We start from the raw sequence: 20325 nt of genomic DNA, 5'->3' as shown, positions 1-20325 counted from the left end.
AAATTAAGAATTCACCCGAGAACACACTGAACCATCACCTTTGGCAAGATTTGTGTAACAGTTCAATCATTCTGGCAAAAAAATACTTAGAGGAGTCACTGGCTATCACAGGATTAAAAGAACTATGGGAAACCTCACTACCGCATGTACAATTTAAGCACGCAGTAAATAAGGGCATAAAGAGACTTTCCTTTATAGAGGACAAAGCCACCTTTGCCCATAGGCGCCACGCATGGATGATTCTGAGCACCTATAAATCCCCCGGGTTACAGACTTACTTTGGACTGGGGTATTGTAGGAAATCAAAAGAAGCCTTCCTAAAACACAGGCTAGGAATTCTACCAGCCATACCCCATCTACAACCATGGCTAAGAAGGAACTGTGGGACAACATGTAGGTTATGTGGAGCAGGGAAAGAAGGCATTGAACATTTGCTATGCTCCTGTACGAAGCTAAAAGAGGAAAGAGTAGCTCTCTTAAAAAACACTTTTAACGAATACAGTATACGCACACGGAGACAAGCAGTCCTTGCATGTTTCGACCCAAGACTCCCGCTATTAAATGGGTTGTTTGTAAATTTTTTGATATTAGTCGTACTTAAACAATCCAACATAGACGTTGGCAGTTTACAAAAATAATGAATTATGGACAATTCTCAAACTCTCATTTTTATAACTACTGCATTTTCTTATCAATTAGGATCTTTCTTTAAAAAAATGTTTATTGACGAAATGTGTATCTAAATGTATTTTTGTAATGGTTTTAATTAATTAGAGATTTCACAAAAAAGAGAAGACCCTACTAAGTTTCAGGGAAAAGGGTACTGTCGACAAATTGAGTCAAAGGAAAATCCCTGGACCGTGTGCTATTTACTCTACAGCCACTGTCTTCATACACATCAATCATTCAAATATCACAGTTGTTATTCAATGTCAAGCCAACACAAAAATATGACGTTTACAGTCTTTATGTTTTATTAAAATCTTTGTTTCCAAGGTTAAAAATCAGACAATTGGCTGCAGTAAATAAAAAACAAATTTGTTATACACTTTTATTAACTCTAAAACAAAAGTACATATAAATATACAGTTTTACAAATAAAAAGTACAATGATAAGAGAAAAAGGGCAAAATAAGGTCACAAAGGTTACACAAATTGTAATCGGTTAGGTTCCACAGTTTTAAAAAAAACATAATAGCTCACAAAAACAACCCCTATCCACCATAGGTAAGACGTGTTCCCTATTCTTGTTTTAACCTGACCCAGTATCCTCTTGCAAATATAAGACACAAAATGCGAATGGTAGTCAAGATCACAGTATCCAAAATCCAGGTATATCTGTTCTCTGTTTGGGATCTGGTTGGGTTCTATTATATTGTGCGTCAACTCGTTTCGGTGTTCTCACTGATATGTTTACACCTTCTTCAGGACCGCAATATTCGTGGGGTTCATCAATATTACATATCCTTTTCTGTGTATGCAAAACAATATGATACAATTAGAAGGGGACTTTCTTTTCTTTACTATACCCTGTAATTCTGGCCCTAGCACCCATTACACTAACCGTTCTGACCCTAATATCCTCTATATGACCATTCTTATTTTCCCAGGACATCTATGTTGCCCATTTGGCCACTACCTATTTGACTCAGGGAAACATTTTTCTAACATAAGTTTGGTGATATTGTGACTAAAATTCAGCATAGTTGCGACAGTCCATAACGTTTAAGAAAAGACTCCAGGGTATCCCTCCGTTATATTTAAGTGTTGGACTTATTTTATTTCACACATCCATCCATTTGTTCGCATTCATTCACACACTTTACTCACATTGAAAGGAAGGGTAGGAATGTTAACTTCCTTCCAGAGAAATATATATCCGTTTCTTATTTGGTCTCCCCCGTGACGATGAGACAGGTAGAGCTACCTGTCGGGTCAAATTACACTTTCTTAGATAAGTGACTTACTAGAACCCTGACGTTACATTTATACGTGCTGGATTTTGTTGTTACCTTTTATTGTTCAGGGCGTTAAATAATTCCCATTTCAGAACAGGGGTAAGAGTCCTATTGTGCTCCTCTCTCAAATATAGAAAACTTCTGATGCTTTTTTGCTGGAGATATAGGAGAAAAGGATAAAAGGGGAATTGCATCTTTCCTTATACCTTTACTCTCATTTTATGTTATTCGGTACATTTGTTATTTATTTATCTTTTCTTATTTTTGAGAGTACCTTGTGATCTTCTTATTTGGACTTCGTTCGTGCACTATCTTACTCTTGGTACCGTTAAAATTATTTCTGTGAATAATGGGGGAAAGTGTATTACTACGGTATCCCTCTCTTGTTTTTGCATTATTAATGTTTTTTCATAGAATGACTCCTACCTTGTTTTGATTAAAACCATAGCATCGAGGTATGGCGTTTTTCCTTTTGCGTAGCAGCGAACCGGATATGTTCTGTAGAGGAATAACAATAACGTCCTCCGTTATTTTATCTACCTTTCTGCATCTCTTTGGCTTTACATTTATAGCCCATCATTGTGTATTCCATGGGCACTTTGCTGTTCTTGATTCGAATATATTGGGGAGTGAGTGATATTTGCGTCACTCTTGGCTCTTTAGGGGTTCTAAAAGTATAATCAGATAAATATGATGCAAAATAAACCCCCAGTTTAGTACTGTTCATCTCTCTGCTAGAGACCTTGATACGTCTCCCTTATTGTTAAGCGCCCCGTAGTCTACGCTACCTTGTAAGACAGTGGGACGAATTTTTAGACTGTTTAAGTTCTTAAAAACAAAAAAAAAACAAAAAAAAACAAACCTTTGTTTCCTTTCCCTCTTTTGCGAGTCCCGTGGACATCGAAAACCCCATGGAAAGAAACAGCCTGACCATAACATTAAATGTCCTGCTGTTTCAACATTTGCCGTAGAACCTACTCGGGTTTTCTCTAAAATTAACCTTCCCCATAAACCCGAATTCTACTGAGCCTCGAGCCTTTCTGGGTCACTTACCGGAGTATCGGCTGATCCGCGCGTCTACCTCGCCTTTCCAATGTGCTATTGGGAGATTTTTCTTGCTCTATTTGTAGCGCGCCCGGACCTCCAATATTATTTCCAGGTGTGTGTGAGTTTTTGCGCGCATGCGCACATCCCACATATTAGTTGATTTTGGACGCCGCCATCTTGGAAAGTGTCAACTTTCTATGAGGTCGCTATTAAAAGGCGATTTTACACTATTACCTTTCCATATTATGTATGAGGGATATACTCATTTCAAGTGTGGGTTTTCTTATTTAAGTTATTTATTTGTATGTTAGTTGGTTATCTGATGGTATTACTTTTTTCGGGGGGTATTTTAAGTTACACACATCCCGACTATATGTTAGTTTGAACGCCGCCATCTTAGAACGTATTTCAGAGGCGATTTTGCATTTATACCTTTCCATATTCTGTAGGAAATATATAATCATTTCAAGTATGGGTTTTCTTGTTAGAGTTATTTAATTTTCTGTTGTTGGTTTGTCTCATAGTATTACTTTTTTCGGTTTTTTTTTTTAAAGTTACATACGTCCTGAATATATGTTAGTTTTGAACGCCGCCATCTTAGAACGTGTCGATCTTCTCTGAGGTCACTATTTAAAGGCCGTTTTACATTGTTTCCTTTCCATATTACATAGAAAAGTGTAATTATTCAGAATGTCAGTTTTCCTTCTTTAGGTTATTTAATTATATGCTGTTGGTTTGCCTAATGGTGTTATTTTTCCCGGAGGACGATTTTAGTTGCCTACCACCTTTGATCTTTTTTTTAAAAAGCTTCAGCCAACCTGCTATTCTTTCCATGAGTTACATCCTTAAGTAAGTGTTTCCCAATCCTCTTTGGAGTTCAGGCCGAGTTTTATGGTGTTAAACTTAACAATATACCATTGTTCTTGCAGTTTTCGCCTCCCTTTGCTGTCTCCCATCCTAGTTTGTTCTAATATTTTCTCCAGGATGACCCACTGTATGTCCTCAATTTTGTGTCCTTTCTACTTCCAGTGGTTTAGTAGGGGTGCATTTTCCTTGTTGGTTCTTATTGTTGATTTGTGTTCTCCAATTCTCAGTCTTAATTCCCTGCCTGTTTCACCAAAATATCCGCAGCCACACGGGCATAGGATCAGATACATTATATTTTTGCTTCTGCAGTTGTTCAGGGTGGTAATTTTATGTCTAGCCGAATTTAAGGTGACTTCTTTGGTTTCTAGGCAGAGATCACATATGCAACATGAACCGCACTTGTAGTTACCAAACGCCTTTTCACCTAGCAAGTTTCTTTGAGTCTCCACCTTATCCTCCCTGTATGTGTGGACAAGACTCGAGCGGAGGTTTTTATTTTTTCTGTAGGCATACATAGGGCGTGGTATACTGGTTTCTTTGCCGTCATTTAGAATTTTCCAGTTACGGTTGATGATGTTTTTTACCTGATTTGCAATGCTCGAGAACTGGCTAACCATCGCTATCTTTTCCAGATTCCTATCTTTGGCCTTTTCTTTTTCCAGCAGGCAGTCTCTGTCATAATAGCGGGCTCTTTTTAGGGAATGACTAATCAGTTTCCTATCCAGGAATTTTTGTTTCATCTCTTCTGCATGTTTGTAGTAGTCTTGTATGGTCGTGCAATTCCTTCTTAGTCTAAGGAATTCCCCGAAGGGGATGCTGTCCTTTTGACTTTTTGGGTGGTAGCTGTTGTAGTGTAGGACCGTATTACGGTCCGACTCCTTTTTGTACAGCTCCACCATAAGTTGATCATCTTCCAACTTGATGCAGATATCTAGGAAGTTTACTCTGCAGTTACTATAAGATGCAGTGAATTTAAGGTTTGCATCACCCAGGTTGATCCAGGTTAGGAAGTCCCTCAGATCATTCTCTGTGCCCGTCCATATGAAGAAAACATAGTCTATAAATCTGGTCCAATTTCTGATGTTCTCATAATATGGACTAACTTCATTATAGACGTGTTTTTCTTCGAACATGCTTACGTAGATGCATGCTAGACTGGGCGCACAAGTTGCGCCCATGCTGGTACCCTTCCGTTGAAGATATAGTTCTTTTTTAAACAGGAAAATGTTATTTAACAGAACCAGGGATACACACTGTAATATGAATTCCTTGTTTGCCCCTCTAATTTCTGTGATCTCTAACACTGTTCTTATTACTTCGATGGTGTCATGCTGGGGTATATTCGTGTAGAGGGATTCTACATCCAAGGTCACCATGAATTCCCTCTCACTACAGAAACTTAAGCCTTCTGTTTTGCCTATCATGTCTGCTGTGTCCTTTATGTAGGATTTCTGTGCCTGTACTATTGGTTTTAAAAAGGTGTCCGCGTACTTACTCAGAGGTTCCAATAGTGAATCGATAGATGCAACTATCGGTCTCAGAGGGGGATCTTCTATGTTCTTATGGACTTTTGGAAGCCCGTATATTGCAGGGGTTTTGGGATTGTTATTATTTAAAAATGTATATTCCTCCTCACTGATATCCCCATTCATTTTAGCTGTTAGTAGGCAGGCTTCCACCTCTGTTTTAAGAGTTTTTAATCTAGATTGTGTGACTCTGACATAGTGTTGCTCATTTGATAAGAGGAGCATTACCCTTCTGTTATAGTCTTCTGTATCGAACACTACCACCCCCCCTCCCTTATCGGCAGGTTTTATGGTAATTTGGGTGTCATTGGCTAGGGATTCTATAGCTTCTCTGTGTGCTTTTGAAATGTTGTGGGATTGATGTTTTTTTATCCACTAGTTTACCTATCTCTATTTTAACTACAGATTCAAAGACTTCGATATTTTTGTCTATCATCCCTGCTCCTGGAGTGAAGGTCGATCTAGCTCTAAGTCCTGAATCACTGGGGGCTTCTCTTTCAGGTCTGTTTTCGAAGAATCTGCGTAACCTAATTTTTCTGAAGAAGGCTCTAAGGTCTTTCTCTATTTGGAATTTATTATTGCCCGCCGTGGGGACGAAATTAAATCCCATTTCTAATACCCGTTTTTCTTTCTCGGTTAGTTGTCTATTAGAGAGATTTATTATAGGGGTCTTTTTTAATTCCAATACACCTTGTTTCTCATTCTTTTGTATTCCTGAGGGGCCTGGGGTTTCTGGTATTCCTGATCTTGATCCCTCATGGTAGGTTTCCTTGTGTATGCTCCCCTCCCTCTGTTGGAGAAACCCCTGCGTGGTCTCTGGGGGCGCTGTCCTAAACAATTGTCATAGTCTCTGCTCTGATGTGCATATTCCTCCTCATCTCTTGATGTTACTTCGTCATCTCCACTACTTTCCGAGGTCCCGAAGAAATTAATATGTCTTGGCCTTCTGGGCTGAAATCTTACTCTAGGTCCCCTTTCCCAATTAGGTTCAGGTTTCTCTGTGTAGTATTCTTTATTTAGGAAAGGATAGATTACCTCTTGACTGAACTTGTTTATGTCCTTTCTTAGTTTTTGGGTCTTCCTATTTGTCAGATATTCATAATACCGATTCATATCCTGACTGATTTCCTCAATCTTTTTTTTGGCTTCTTCCAACACATTAGTGTCAGATAACAATTTTTCAAGATCTTCTATCTCTCTTTTTTCTATTAAGATAGTACTTTGGGTCGTTTCTATTATAAGGATCATCCAATCTCTGCTACATCTGTTTGAGATGAATGTCCATGTTTCCAGAAATTTGGTGTTATTTACAAAAAGACCTGGCTCGTTACGAACCTGGAGTCCTATCGGTATTGTTCCTGCCCTCACATATTGTGTCATGAATTCTGCATGGAGTTACGTGCGGATTATTTTTTTCTTTAGATTGACTAATTGGTTCCATTTTTCTCCGCCATTAGGGACAACTGTAACATTTCCACTATTTTTATTGGGACCAAGTATTTTATTTAACTGGTCTTCACTGAAGCCAAAAGTCTTCAAATTGTCCATATATTATGGTCAAGGTAAAAATTTAGTTTTTGCCGGAGGAGTGGTAATTCCACACAAAACGCAAAGTGACGCAAATATCACTCACTCCCCAATATATTTGAATCAAGAACAGCAAAGTGCCCATGGAATACACAATGATGGGCTATAAATGTAAAGCCAAAGAGATGCAGAAAGGTAGATAAAATAACGGAGGACATTATTGTTATTCCTCTACAGAACATATCCGGTTCGCTGCTACGCAAAAGGAAAAACGCTATACCTCGATGCTATGGTTTTAATCAAAACAAGGTAGGAGTCATTCTATGAAAAAACATTAATAATGCAAAAACAAGAGAGGGATACCGTAGTAATACACTTTCCCCCATTATTCACAGAAATAATTTTAACCGGTACCAAGAGTAAGATAGTGCACGAACGAAGTCCAAATAAGAAGATCACAAGGTACTCTCAAAAATAAGAAAAGGTAAATAAATAACAAATGTACCCAATAACATAAAATGAGAGTAAAGGTATTAGGAAAGATGCAATTCCCCTTCTATCCTTTTCTCCTATATCTCCAGCAAAAAAGCATCAGAAGTTTTCTATATTTGAGAGAGGAGCACAATAGGACTCTCACCCCTGTTCTGAAATTGGAATTATTTAACGCCCTGACAATAAAAGGTAACAACAAAATCCAGCACGTATAAATGTAACGTCAGGGATCTAGTAAGTCACTTATCTAAGAAAGTGTAATTTGACCCTACAGGAAGCTCTACCTGTCTCATCATCACGGGGGAGACCAAATAAGAAACGGATATATATTTCTCTGGAAGGAAGTTAACATTCCTACCCTTCCTTTCAATGTGAGTAAAGTGTGTGAATGAATGCGAACGAATGGATGGATGTGTGAAATAAAATAAGTCCAACACTTAAATATAACGGAGGGATACCCTGGAGCCTTTTCTTAAATGTTATGGACTGTCGCAACTATGCTGAATTTTAGTCACATTATCACCAAACTTATGTTAGAAAAATGTTTCCCTGAGTCAAATAGGTAGTGGCCAAATGGGCAACATAGATGTTCTGGGAAAATAAGAATGGTCATATAGAGGATATTAGGGTCAGAACGGTTAGTGTAATGGGTGCTAGGGCCAGAATTACAGGGTATAGTAAAGAAAAGAAAGTCCCCTTCTAATTGTATCATATTGTTTTGCATACACAGAAAAGGATATGTAATATTGATGAACCCCACGAATATTGCGGTCCTGAAGAAGGTGTAAACATATCAGTGAGAACACCGAAACGTGTCGACGCACAATATAATAGAACCCAGCCAGATCCCAAACAGAGAACAGATATACCTGGATTTTGGATACTGTGATCTTGACTACCATTCGCATTTTGTGTCTTATATTTGCAAGAGGATACTGGGTCAGGTTAAAACAAGAATAGGGAACACGTCTTACCTATGGTGGATAGGGGTTGTTTTTGTGAGCTATTATGTTTTTTTTTTAAACTGTGGAACCTAACCGATTACAATTTGTGTAACCTTTGTGACCTTATTTTGCCCTTTTTCTCTTATCATTGTACTTTTTATTTGTAAAACTGTATATTTATATGTACTTTTGTTTTAGAGTTGATAAAAGTGTATAACAAATTTGTTTTTTATTTACTGCAGACAATGGTCTGATTTTTAACCTTGGATACAAAGATTTTAATAAAACATAAAGACTGTAAACGTCATATTTTTGTGTTGGCTTGACATTGAATAACAACTGTGATATTTGAATGATTGATGTGTATGAAGACAGTGGCTGTAGAGTAAATAGCACACAGTCCAGGGATTTTCCTTTGACTCAATTTAATTAATTAGAAACAATAAACCTTTTACTTACTTACTGCTCCAATAGGAACAGTTCAGCCCAAACTGCCAGGCCCTCCCTGAATCGGAACACAACCAACCCAAGACTGGTTTCATCCTTATTAAGGCTCATCAGTCAGGTATTTAAAAGATTCCCCTGCCTTTGTTGCTCCTTACCTCAAAACATAGCCACGTTACTACTGCTCATTGTGAGTTACTTTCAAACATTAATTTACATTTAGCTTTGTAGATCTATGCAACATACTTGGCTCTTATTGGCAAGCGTACTTGGAAAATGTATTATTAAATGAAGACTGGGTCTCCCACTTCAAATTGTTTCTAAATACGACTTTTTTTTTATCATTTAGCAAAAATATATTTCTTTAGGGCACAATTTATCTCTAAACCTGGGGGGTGGGGAGGAGATATTTCTTACCCACTGAGACCATTTACAACGTCACTCTTAAACCCAATCTTTTCCAGTTTATTTTTGCATTGGGTTTTTCGGGGTTGTTTTTGAGAGCCTCCATTCAGCATGCAGTCACACAACAAGGCACATTAAAGGGTCAGATGGGAACACTTGGAGAAAGGGAAACGTGCAGCCTGTGCACCTAGAACAGAGGGCCTCCACAACAGACACACCCCCTCCCAACACAAATGCAATCCACCCGTCTTGGAATTTTCACCCTCATGTGAGGGGACTTAACAATCAGGTAAAGCAGACATCTTTCTTCTGCAGGAAACTCATCTCCTAGCCAGAGACTGCCTTCGGCTCAGAGAACAGGCATTTCTCATCCAATTTTTCTCTTCATGCCCTACCAAAACCGCTGGGGTGGCCTTCTTGGTGTCCCGAGCTTTAGAAGCAAAGTGGTGCAGAAAGAGGCCAAAATCAAAGGGAGGCTCCTCACTTATCAATTTACATTGGGGAGCCAGGTATTGATCATAGGAGCAGGGTACTCTCCGAATGAGGGGCAGGAGAAATTCCTCCACATGGTGCTGTCAGAGGCTATGGCTACAGATGAACATAAAATAGTGCTGGGGGGAGGGGGATCTTAACCTGGTGTTCAACAACCCCACAGACAGGTCAGCACAGCGACATGGACAGGCTGGAGCATTGTCCAAAGAAGGTAAAATTCGGATGAGAGAACTGGGTCTGGTGGACCTCTGGAGGGCATTTCACCCCCAAGCCAGGGAATACTCCTTTTACTCTAATGCACAAAAAGCATACGCTAGGTTAGACTACATTTTAGGCACTAAAGACATACACACACTTGCATTAGACACAGAGATACTTACAGCAGATCATGCTGCGGTAGTGACCACACTGTTGCTCCACCCTCTGGAACGCCTCTCTCAGCGGTGGCACTTAAGAGACACACTATTGCAACGTACGGAGATAGTAACGCAAATCCAGCGAGCTATTGGGGACTACCGATCACAACAATACTCTGGAGGTGCATATGGCAATACTGTGGAAGGCACTCAAAACTGTTAAACGGGGCAAATTCATTGCAATATTCACTGCGGATACCAAACTATTGAAGGAGAAAAGAGAGGGCCTCACCCAGCAAATACAAGAACTAGAGCACATACACCAGAGGACAGGGGCCACCAGATTTGTTATCAACTCTCAGCATGGCACTCACAACTAGCAGCGATAGATTTAGACAGGGCGGAGTACACAGCCCTCCGATTGCGTCACTCCTTCTACGTCGAGGGGGACAAATGTGGACAACACCTGGCACACAGCCTACGAGAGACGAGACCAGGCAGAAGCAAGCTACCCAAGCGATACACACCAAGGGAGGGGACTTATTGATAGAAGACACTGAAATAGTCAATGCCTTTCAAGAATGTTATGCACATCTTTACTTGAGCCAAACACTAGATAGTGCAAAGAGCAGAGAATACCTTCAAGAAGCACATACAACCGCACTGACTCCGGAGCAAACCGGACAATTAGAAGGAGGGATCCGTATTGAAAAAGTTATTTCGGCAATCTCCTGGTTAAAACCAGCAAAATCCCAAGGGCTGGATGGCTTTACACCGGCCTTCAACAAAACATTCGGTCCAGTGGTGACACCTCTCTTGACACAGCTTTTCAACACGTTCTCAGAGTCCGGCGCGATCCCGGCATCAATGCTAGAGGCTCCAATAACAGTCATCCCCAAACCAGAGAAGGACAAAACACACTGTAGCTTGTACTGGCCCATCTCGCTATTAAATGTGGATTTTAAACTATTCAGAGGAATACTAGCCCACAGACTGAGCACACACATGCCTGTCCTGATTGATCCTGATTAAGCAGGCTTCATCCCGCAGAGACAGACAAGCGACAACACCAAGCCGGTGCTATACATCATAGAGAAAGTGTCTAGATCACCAGGCAATTATATGCTATTGGCAATAGACACAGAAAAAGCCTTTGATAGAGTACACTGGCCCTATCTCGAACAGGTACTGATGCATTTTGGCTTAGGGGAAAAGATAAGTACTCAGATACTATACTGCTACCGCCTTCCCACAGCAACCGTATAATCAATGGATACACGTCTGCCCCACTCAAGATAGGTTGGGGCACGCGGCAGGGGTGCCCCTTGTCGCCCTTGCTGTTCGCTCTATACATGGAGCCGGTAGCTCAGAGAGTTTGAACACACCCAGATATCACCGATATACCATTTGGGGGGTCCAGAACACTGTAAGCCTTTATGCAGATGACGTCCTGGAATCCTTTAGCAGGGCCTCAGGGTTCAAAGTAAGCATCAGGAAATCCATAGAACTTTTTCTCCCACCTCAAACGGTGGAACAATTTAAAAATCAACTCCCCATTCAGTGGTCGCACAGCACCATCGCCTATCTAGGAGTTCAATTAGCATCAACCACAAAAGCCACAGCCGCCATTAATAATCATAACCTTCACATGCAAATTTGCACTGACATCCAAAGGTGGAAGCACCACTAGATTTCATGGTTAGGCAGAGTGGCTGCTATTAAAATGATGGTTCTCTCCAAAATGTTATATTTATTTCAGAACCTACCCCTGCAGCCGCCCACGGGTTTGGTCCATAAGATGCAGTCGGAGATTTTGCAATTTATATGACAAGGACGGAAACCAAGGATGAAGAAAGCCATTAGCTTCCTTCCTCCTAGCGAGGGAGGATTAGGGATACCTGATCTCAAACTGCATTATCAGGCAGCACTGGCGCGATTACTGGTTTTCAGACACGAAAGGGAGCTAGTCTAAGTGGAAAACACACACCGCCTTTCTCTCTTTTGAATGAGATTTCGTTAGTTCACAGTTTGCCCTATTTCACTACATCCCCCAGAAGGCCATGGGGCACAGTGGTAGGAAGGAGAAACCATGTGACAACTAAAAGCCTGTTCCGATATAAGCCCCGCCTCTTCCAGAGAATGGCGCTTGACAAACTTCCAAGACCGAGTAGCGGATTGTGCTTCCCCGCTGGAGGTCTCTCGGTTCTCTGCCATAGAGGAGCTGTCTCTCCTCGTCAAAGTCTAGTTTATTTCCTGTGACCACGCGTTTGCTCAAGTCCAGAACACCGAAGGCCAGCCCTGCTCTCCGGACGACCCAGCGCATTCTCAGGTATTTGGTCATCACCCCGAGAGTGGAAGACGGCGCATGGAAGCGCTCTCCTCTCGGGGCTGTGGGGCATTACATCCTGCATTGCTTAGCGGGACGGAGGAGCGGTCCAGGTGTTTTTGGGCTCTCCACTCCGCTTCCATTATTTACACACTTGAACTCGACAATTATACCGCATTGGTTATGCAGTTCATAAATAATTCGGAGCGGGAAGTTTAAAGTAGCGGGCTGCCCACGCCTTTCCTGATTTGTTCGCTACTGTGAGAAGACACGATTTAGTGCTGACATTGGGGAATATAGTTTCCTGTAGTTCCTTTTTGGCCCTCCTGATTCTCTAGCAGAGCATGGGATGACATTACTCATATTACTTTGGAAGTTATTCCGTGATGGTCACAAGTCTTTCCACCTTATGAAAAGGAGTTCTGGGTTTATATATGTTTTCTTACAAGGATTCAGGCACAGAAGCTCCATGTGTATGTAACATGGTTCAAATAGATGGGTAATCTGTATGGCTGCATGCTGTGTCTCTCACTGTCTTCTTACTTTCTCTCTACATACAGTGTTATCCAAGACGAAGGCAGGAGAACTATACTAGACCAGACCTGTGAAGCAATAACAGTCTTTTATTATTTTGTTCCCTTCCCTTTTCCCCTGTGTGCTCCTCTTCTCCACGCTGTGGTCTTTTACAGTGTGGTGGGGGTAGTGTTCAGGGTAAGAAGGAGGCTATTCTTCACAGCATTGTTCCTGCTGGCCGACGCAGAAGAGGTTAGTGGCGACTATCTACCTTGTGCTGCTGACAACCCCGACAAGCACAACTGAGATACCTAGTGGAATGGAACCGTACTGAATCTGAGAAACATTAGCTATTCCAGGCTAGGGCAGTGGCTGGAACATTGCAAAGGTCCCCTTCCTAAAGAAACCACACAGACCACGAAATCTGTATGTGTGCCCTATCAAGCAGACAACAATGGTGACTTGGAACCAGACTAGCACTAGACACAACTTGACAATATTCTCTACCCGGTGACTCCACTATTTGACAACCTGGAGTTAGCTACGGGGGTAGGTGAGGCCCGGTTTGCACAGTGGCGACACTTTGAGTGCCACACAGTGGGTCATCTCTTTGATGAAGAAGGGGTGCTTCCCTTTCATCAGATTAAAGTGATTATGGCATTCCTGAGACAGAGACTGCGATATCTGCAGCTCCGACACTGGACATTACAGCCACAAAACAGGTCCACTGCGCAGCGACTCCTCACCCAATTGAGAAATGGCTTCAGTCAAAGTCTTCAGACAAGAAACTACTCTCAGAATGGTACCCCTTGCTGAACACACGAAACAAGTACATGTACAATGTGGGACTGGACAGATGGGAGAAGGACATAGATGGAGCCCTGAGCAGCAAAGAATGGGAAGGAATATACTATAGAGTCAGGCACACGGCCAGTAATATGGCTCTGACTGAAACACTTACAAAAGGTAGCTACCTATTGGTATTACACTCCAGCATGGATACATAAGGCCAATCCCACACAGAGTGCGGACTGTGGCGCACGGGAAACACTAGTACATGTTCCATGGGAATGCCCACGGCTGCAGCAATACTGGATTCAAGTGATTGACGAAATTGACGCACACCTAGATACCGAATTACTAATATTCCCTGCATACGTACTTCTAAGTGTACCAAACCCACTTACATACCCATTGAAATCCAGAAGAGGGCAACTGATTGGATTAGCCCAAGGAGCTGCCATGCAGAACATACTTACACACTGGGGGACCCTACAGATGCCCTTGCACTCCGGTTGGCCTTTCAGGTTATGGTACATTCAAGGAATGGAAAAGAGGACGTTCACACTGGCCAGGCAAGGTTTGGCTTTCAGGGATGTATGGCAGTGTTTCCTATCCCTGCTTTCGCAAGAATCTAGGGGCTTACATGCCCCAGATACTTACGCATACTACGCTTGCCTGAGTCTGTCAAAACACCAACTCCTGAGCAGAGCTAGCCTATAGAACCGCCAAAACTGAACCCAGAATGCTGAGGCAGTGGTGAATGGAGGGTAGTGGTGGGAGGGAATGGTTTGGGTTTGTTTACCTGCCTGACACTTGCTTTTATGATACATCACACAGGGCTCTTCGTAGCCAAGGAATGCACAAGGTCTATTGTTGGCACTGTTTTTTTTTAATACCATGTAAATTCAATAAAAGATTTGAATTATAAACCCAATCTTTGCTCAATAACTACATCAAAAATGCCTCCGAAACGCTCCTTTTGCACTTTTGCCACATGCCACCAATCTTTATGTATTCTATTTTAGTCTCATTACTGGTATCGACCAAATTTGGCCCATGAACCTTTGTATCCTACCAGTATTACCAAGTGCCAGGCATCTTTGGTTGGACTAACACTTTTTGTTGGTGTACCCGCATTACAATAAGGATCCATCACAGTAATGCAATTAAGGTCAGTCAGTTTGGCTATCTCTACGAGTCTTCCGGTCTCTCGTGCATATGGCGGGGCCCAGTAGGGACAAACTAAACACTCAGTTGTGCAGTGCTACCTTCATTGAGGCGGAAGTCCTTAAATCACGGCAAACAAGTCGCATGTGACATGCCCACTCAAGCTGCTGCACCTTAAGTGCGCTTACTGGAATTTCAGTATTGCCATTCTAGAGAAATCCTGTGCTGGCCACCTAGAGGTGATTACTGCGTGTGTGGCCAGGAGGCACAAGTAGCCAAACAGCCAGGATTTATTTAGTGTACTTTTATAAAGCGCAGACATTACCCGAAGGTGTCAGAACATCACATCACTAGGCCGAGTGTGATAAGTTAGGGAAATATTTTCAAGTAGGAGCACAGCCCTCAGTCACAGATGCCCTTACTTGGAAGTGGTTGATGCATTCCAGATCAGTGAATGCTCCACGGGGGCTGCATAAGCTACAGAAGTAACTAGCTGCCCTGCACAGTACCAGACAAGTATTGTGTCTGCCCAGTCACTAGGCGTAACGTAGATGATAATAAGGTCCCACTGCACGCTGACACATTGGTGGCAAGTGTTACCCAAGGCCACCCTGTGTTATATAGTCACACCCCCTCCCAATGAAGTGGATTCACGTAGCACAGTTTCTCACTGTTGCATAGTGACCTGATTATTACTCTTATATAACCCTGGGCGGCCAACTACGCTATGCTCACAAAGTTTGCGTAGTTTGTGCTACTTCGCACTACGCAAATTGCACGTAGCAAAGTGCAAAATCGCGTAGCTGGCATTTTTTTTCCTCGCTCGCGATCCTGAACGTCAAGTTGGCGACCTGGAGCGAGCAAAATGACATCTCGGCAAGACTTTTTCCTCGTTCGCGATCAGCAACATCAAGTTGGCGATCGCGAATAAGGAAAATAAACCTCCCGGCGAGATTCTCAACGCGGGGAGGTCAGGTTTCTCATTGTGAGTGGTCGCGTATGCTCGCGACGAGAAACTACCAGTCTGTGTTGAGAAAGCTGCAGCTCGAGTAAAAATCTACTTGAGCAGCAGAAAACAACAGCTCGCACTGTGCGAGATGCCGTTTTCAATGATTGCACAGTGCGGACAAGCATTCGGCACTGTGCAATCATCGCGAACAGCGCACTACGCAGTTCGAGTACCGCTTCGCGTATCTCGCGTAGTGCGAAGTGCACTTCGCATAGCTACGCGTACCGCAACTATGCGAACTACGCCCAGGGTTACTCATACTTTCATTGCCGAAGTGAGTTTGAACCCCTGGTATATCAATGGTTAACCGGGTAAGTATAGAGATTTTAGATGTTGTTGACAAAAGGAGAGATAGAGAAAGAGACAGAGTTAAGTAGAGGGATGCAATGCTAAGAGTAGCAAAAAAGTGACAGGAGAGTGGAAAGACAAAACAGGGAGATGAGAGATGGCCAGAGACAATAAGGAGAAGTAAAAAGAGAAAAATAGGGAAAGGAGATCTGGAGGAAGAGAAAGAAGGGAGTGCAAGGAGGAGGAAGGGGGAGAGAAAAGGAAGGAATGTGATAAAAGGTGAATCGGGGGAATATGTGAAGGGAGCAGGGTGGGAAGTAAAAGTGCAGAGGAGGAAGACCGCAAAAAGAGAGAGGAATGTAAAATATAGTGAAAGATGGAAAGAATAGGTTAGGTGTTTTCCAGTATGTAGGAAGGGGTGGATAGGTAGTACCTCACATACAGTAAGTACCCTGGCAGTCCATCTGCCTAGGTTCAGATCTGGGTGGTAATATACAATCTGAGAACCCTTAGATTCTTCGTGAAAGTCCTAAGCTGAAGATCATCGGTTTAATTTCCTTTACCGTAGGGTTAGTAGGGTAAAGAAATACCACCCGTTGGTTCTAATGCAGTTTCAACACGTTTTGCCCTACTTTCGTAAAGACCTTGGGCCGACCCAAAGAGTCGCAGAAGCGAAACAGGGCCTCTTCTGTCACCTGGATCACTTAAGCAAGCATGGTCAAGTCATTGACAACAAGTCTATGAGGAATGTCAAGCACCAACCAACAGGAAGTCAGTGACTGCTGCTGTGTGGGCTTGTTTTTAACAGGGAATCAATGTCACTCAGTGCTCATCCTGGCAGAGATACAGTGGGAAGAACATTCAGGGCCCTCAGTGGGCAACACGCCATGTTAGAAAAGGCTCAGCTGAGGGACCTTACCTAAACACGTCAGGGGCAGCAGGTATAAGAAAGACATGGTAAAACCACTGCAATATAGGAAAGAGCAAATTGCTGACTACTCATGTCATGACATCAAATTAACTTTTTGAATGTACTCGTTATAAAGTGTAAGTGTGCCACACATAAGATATTGAAATATCGTACATAAGAGCACTGAAAAAAGGAAAACGTCTCAGACTTGGAAACTGAAAACTAGGCAGCTATGCCATAGTGAACCTCCCTTTCGACCCATGACCCCTGAAGGGAACTCCTTGCCACGGGTACAAGGACAAGGTACACAAATACCTAGCCCTCACTTACTGTTGTTACTCAAAACGAATAGGATACCTTTTATGATCATTTAGGATCATATAGGATAACGTTATGATCATTTTACATTGGGATTGAACACGCCAGTACGTGTGTTTCCAAAACAAATGGATTAAGTCCGCTTACGAGCTCCTGGCACAAAGACAGATATGAATTTCCTAGCAGTAAATTCCAACATGGCGGCGTCTAATTGCATATTCCGGAGTAGGGTTCGCTTTCCCCTAGCAAATTCCCTTATCAAGGACCCCTGTAATTCGTTGCAGGACCCCTCTCAGCCCACAATCTTTCGAACGAAAAATAGCAGCAAAATATAGTAAATGGGTAGTTTCGAAATGTAAGCGAGGGTCTTTGCAGCGTTACTAAGGGAGGCCTTTAGAATAATCCAGACATGTCTGAGGTTAAGACAGCAGGCGCGCGCATCGATAATACGTCACAGGGTTTAGGAAGAACCATTTCAGTAAACCGGAGAAACTTCACTCTTCAAATTAAATCTCAATAAAAATGTAAAATGAATGTAGTCGGTTCTATTTTTAGGGCAGAGGCCTCCCGCGCACAAGCCACTTCTAAGAGAGACTGCCCTCCCACTCTGACAAGGTAATTTGAATTGCAAATGTTCTTTAACACTTTGAACTGTGGGGAAAAACGAACTTCTGTTTCTCTGAGCGAGACAGCTAAATGAACGGATGTGCTATTCTCGCCTCTCCCACGCACAGAGACAACTTTCACATCTACTGAAAAGGCTCCGACTTGTATAAAAGTGAATTCCCAGGCAAATACAAGCCGATAAAGCAGATTAGTTTGTTGGCACTTAAAGCAGTTTGTCAGCAACCTCTGGGAATACACTTTAATGCCCAACACTAAAAATAATCTTAGAAACTTGGCTGAGTGCAATTCGCTTTCCAATATGTTGGCAAGAGTTTGTCTTACTCCATGGCAGAATACTAAGTGGCACATTTACGAGTTCTGGCGTTGCGCTGTGCACCAAGTGACCGCGCTGCGCCAGAGGGAAAGGGCAGGAATGCGTTGTATTTAAGCATTACCTGCAGCCACGGCCCGTGGAGGGAGTTTCGGTGGGGCGGCGGGGCAGGGCGGGGGAGGGGCAGGGTGGATGGTGCTAAAAACTGGAGTATGAATAATTGAAGGTAAGTAAACAATTTAATTAATAAAACGAATTTCGTAGCGCGCCCTGCATCGCAAAATGCGATGCAGGGTGCGCTACGAAATTCGATTTATTTATTAAATTGTTTACTTACCTTCACTTATTCATACTCCAGTTTTTAGCACCCCCCACCCTGCCCCTCCCCCGCCCCTCCGCCCCACCGAAACTCCCTCCACGGGCCGTGGCTGAATACCTGTCCTTTCCCCCTGCGCTGGTGCCGATTCGGCCGCCTGGCACCAACGCCGACACTCTTGCACCATGGTGCAAGGCTGCTTGTGTTGTAGGAAAGGATTATTTTTGTGCAGGACAGGGCACCTTGCTGCAAAAAAACAATCCATAGAGGCAGTTTCCTCTTTCTATGTGCGCTGCAGAAGGCAACCCACATCTGTAGCAGACATAGTAAGAGAAAACAAGCATTTGCAATGCAATAGGTCTCGCATTCACACAAGTTTGAGCTATTGACATTGTAAGTGACAATGCCTTTTATTTATGTTTTGAGTTTTAAAACAAAAAAAAGGCATTGACATTTATGAAACTAGTAGCTTAAACTCTCGCAAATGCAAGACCAATTTCATTGCAAAAAGGGGCCTTCTCAACCACTTGTTAGATTACAAATATCAGACGATGAGACCACCCTGCGAGGTCTTCAAAGTAGTGAGAAATAGTGCAGTGAAGAAGACGTGTAAGTGTAAACTACACAGACACAAAGCGTGAAGTGAGAGTTACATATGATCTGAGCTATAAACACTAACAAAGTGCTCCAACACCTTTCGCTCTGTGATTAGACTGGGAGGAAGGGGGGGGGGGCTATTTCCTGCCCTCTTCGTGATTTGAGTGTGCAGTGTGGCATTGCATAATGTCATTGCTATCTTTGGCGTAATAAAAAACACTCCAGCTGTACCAAACCACCAACATTCCTTCATGTGATCTGGGATTACAAAGTCACACTAATGTCTGTGACTGCCCTTTACATTGGAGGCCTATAATCTCTCACGTCTCATGCCTCTTTCTCTTCTATTGAACTACTAACCAAAGCTACTACCATGTTCCCACAATAATTCTCTTTGCCCACCCTCTCGTCAAGTGCAAAAACAACAGTTGATGGACAGAATGCAGAACAATGTCATACATTCACCCCAGTACACCCCACCCCATCCTGGCTGAAGACTGCTGATAGCCAGATACCGGTCCTAGGATGCTTGATTCCGGTCCAGGGAAGACCTGGCTTAGCAGTTTGGGATGGACTGTTCCCATGAGGCACAGGGTCAAGATTGATTTGCATATGGCCATGTCTGAACTGGGGTGGCTTGGTGAGCAAAATGGATGAAACCCAGATCTGTGACTGGGGGTGAATGTTTTGCCATTGTGCAACATTCCGTCCATAATTTTGTGTGTTTTGCTGTTCACCCTCTCGTCGAGAGCATAGACTCGAACGCGTCTCACTGATTTAGTTAACCCCAAATTTATTGCAAACCTTTGTGGCCCGCAGAGAAAACAACCAGCACCTTTTGCCAACACACAGATTAAACACAGCACATGACATACACTAAATTTACCCAAAGTACACTGTGCAACAAGCTATCTTGTGGTTCACAACAGTACTTTTGATTATTATATGTCACCCAAATATCCGACAGAACACAAACAACTGTCATACATCCAATACAGCTCCGACATACCATATGGTGGCCATACCCAAATCCCAGCGGTCCTTTCCGTCATGAAATGCCACAAACAAACAATCCACAGGAGCGCATTAAACATATGTAAACT

General features: G+C 42.6%; 1 protein-coding gene across 1 annotated transcript in view; it reads right to left on the bottom strand.

Moving 5' to 3' along the window:
* LOC147683491 (putative serine protease K12H4.7) overlaps positions 1 to 20325 on the bottom strand; it is a 599324-nt gene that overhangs the window by 351070 nt on the left and 227929 nt on the right. The window lies entirely within an intron of this gene.

This window comes from Lissotriton vulgaris, chromosome 11 (genome assembly GCF_964263255.1).
Source record: "Lissotriton vulgaris chromosome 11, aLisVul1.2, whole genome shotgun sequence".
Lineage (NCBI taxonomy): Eukaryota > Metazoa > Chordata > Amphibia > Caudata > Salamandridae > Lissotriton > Lissotriton vulgaris.
This window is presented reverse-complemented; position numbering and strand designations above follow the sequence as displayed.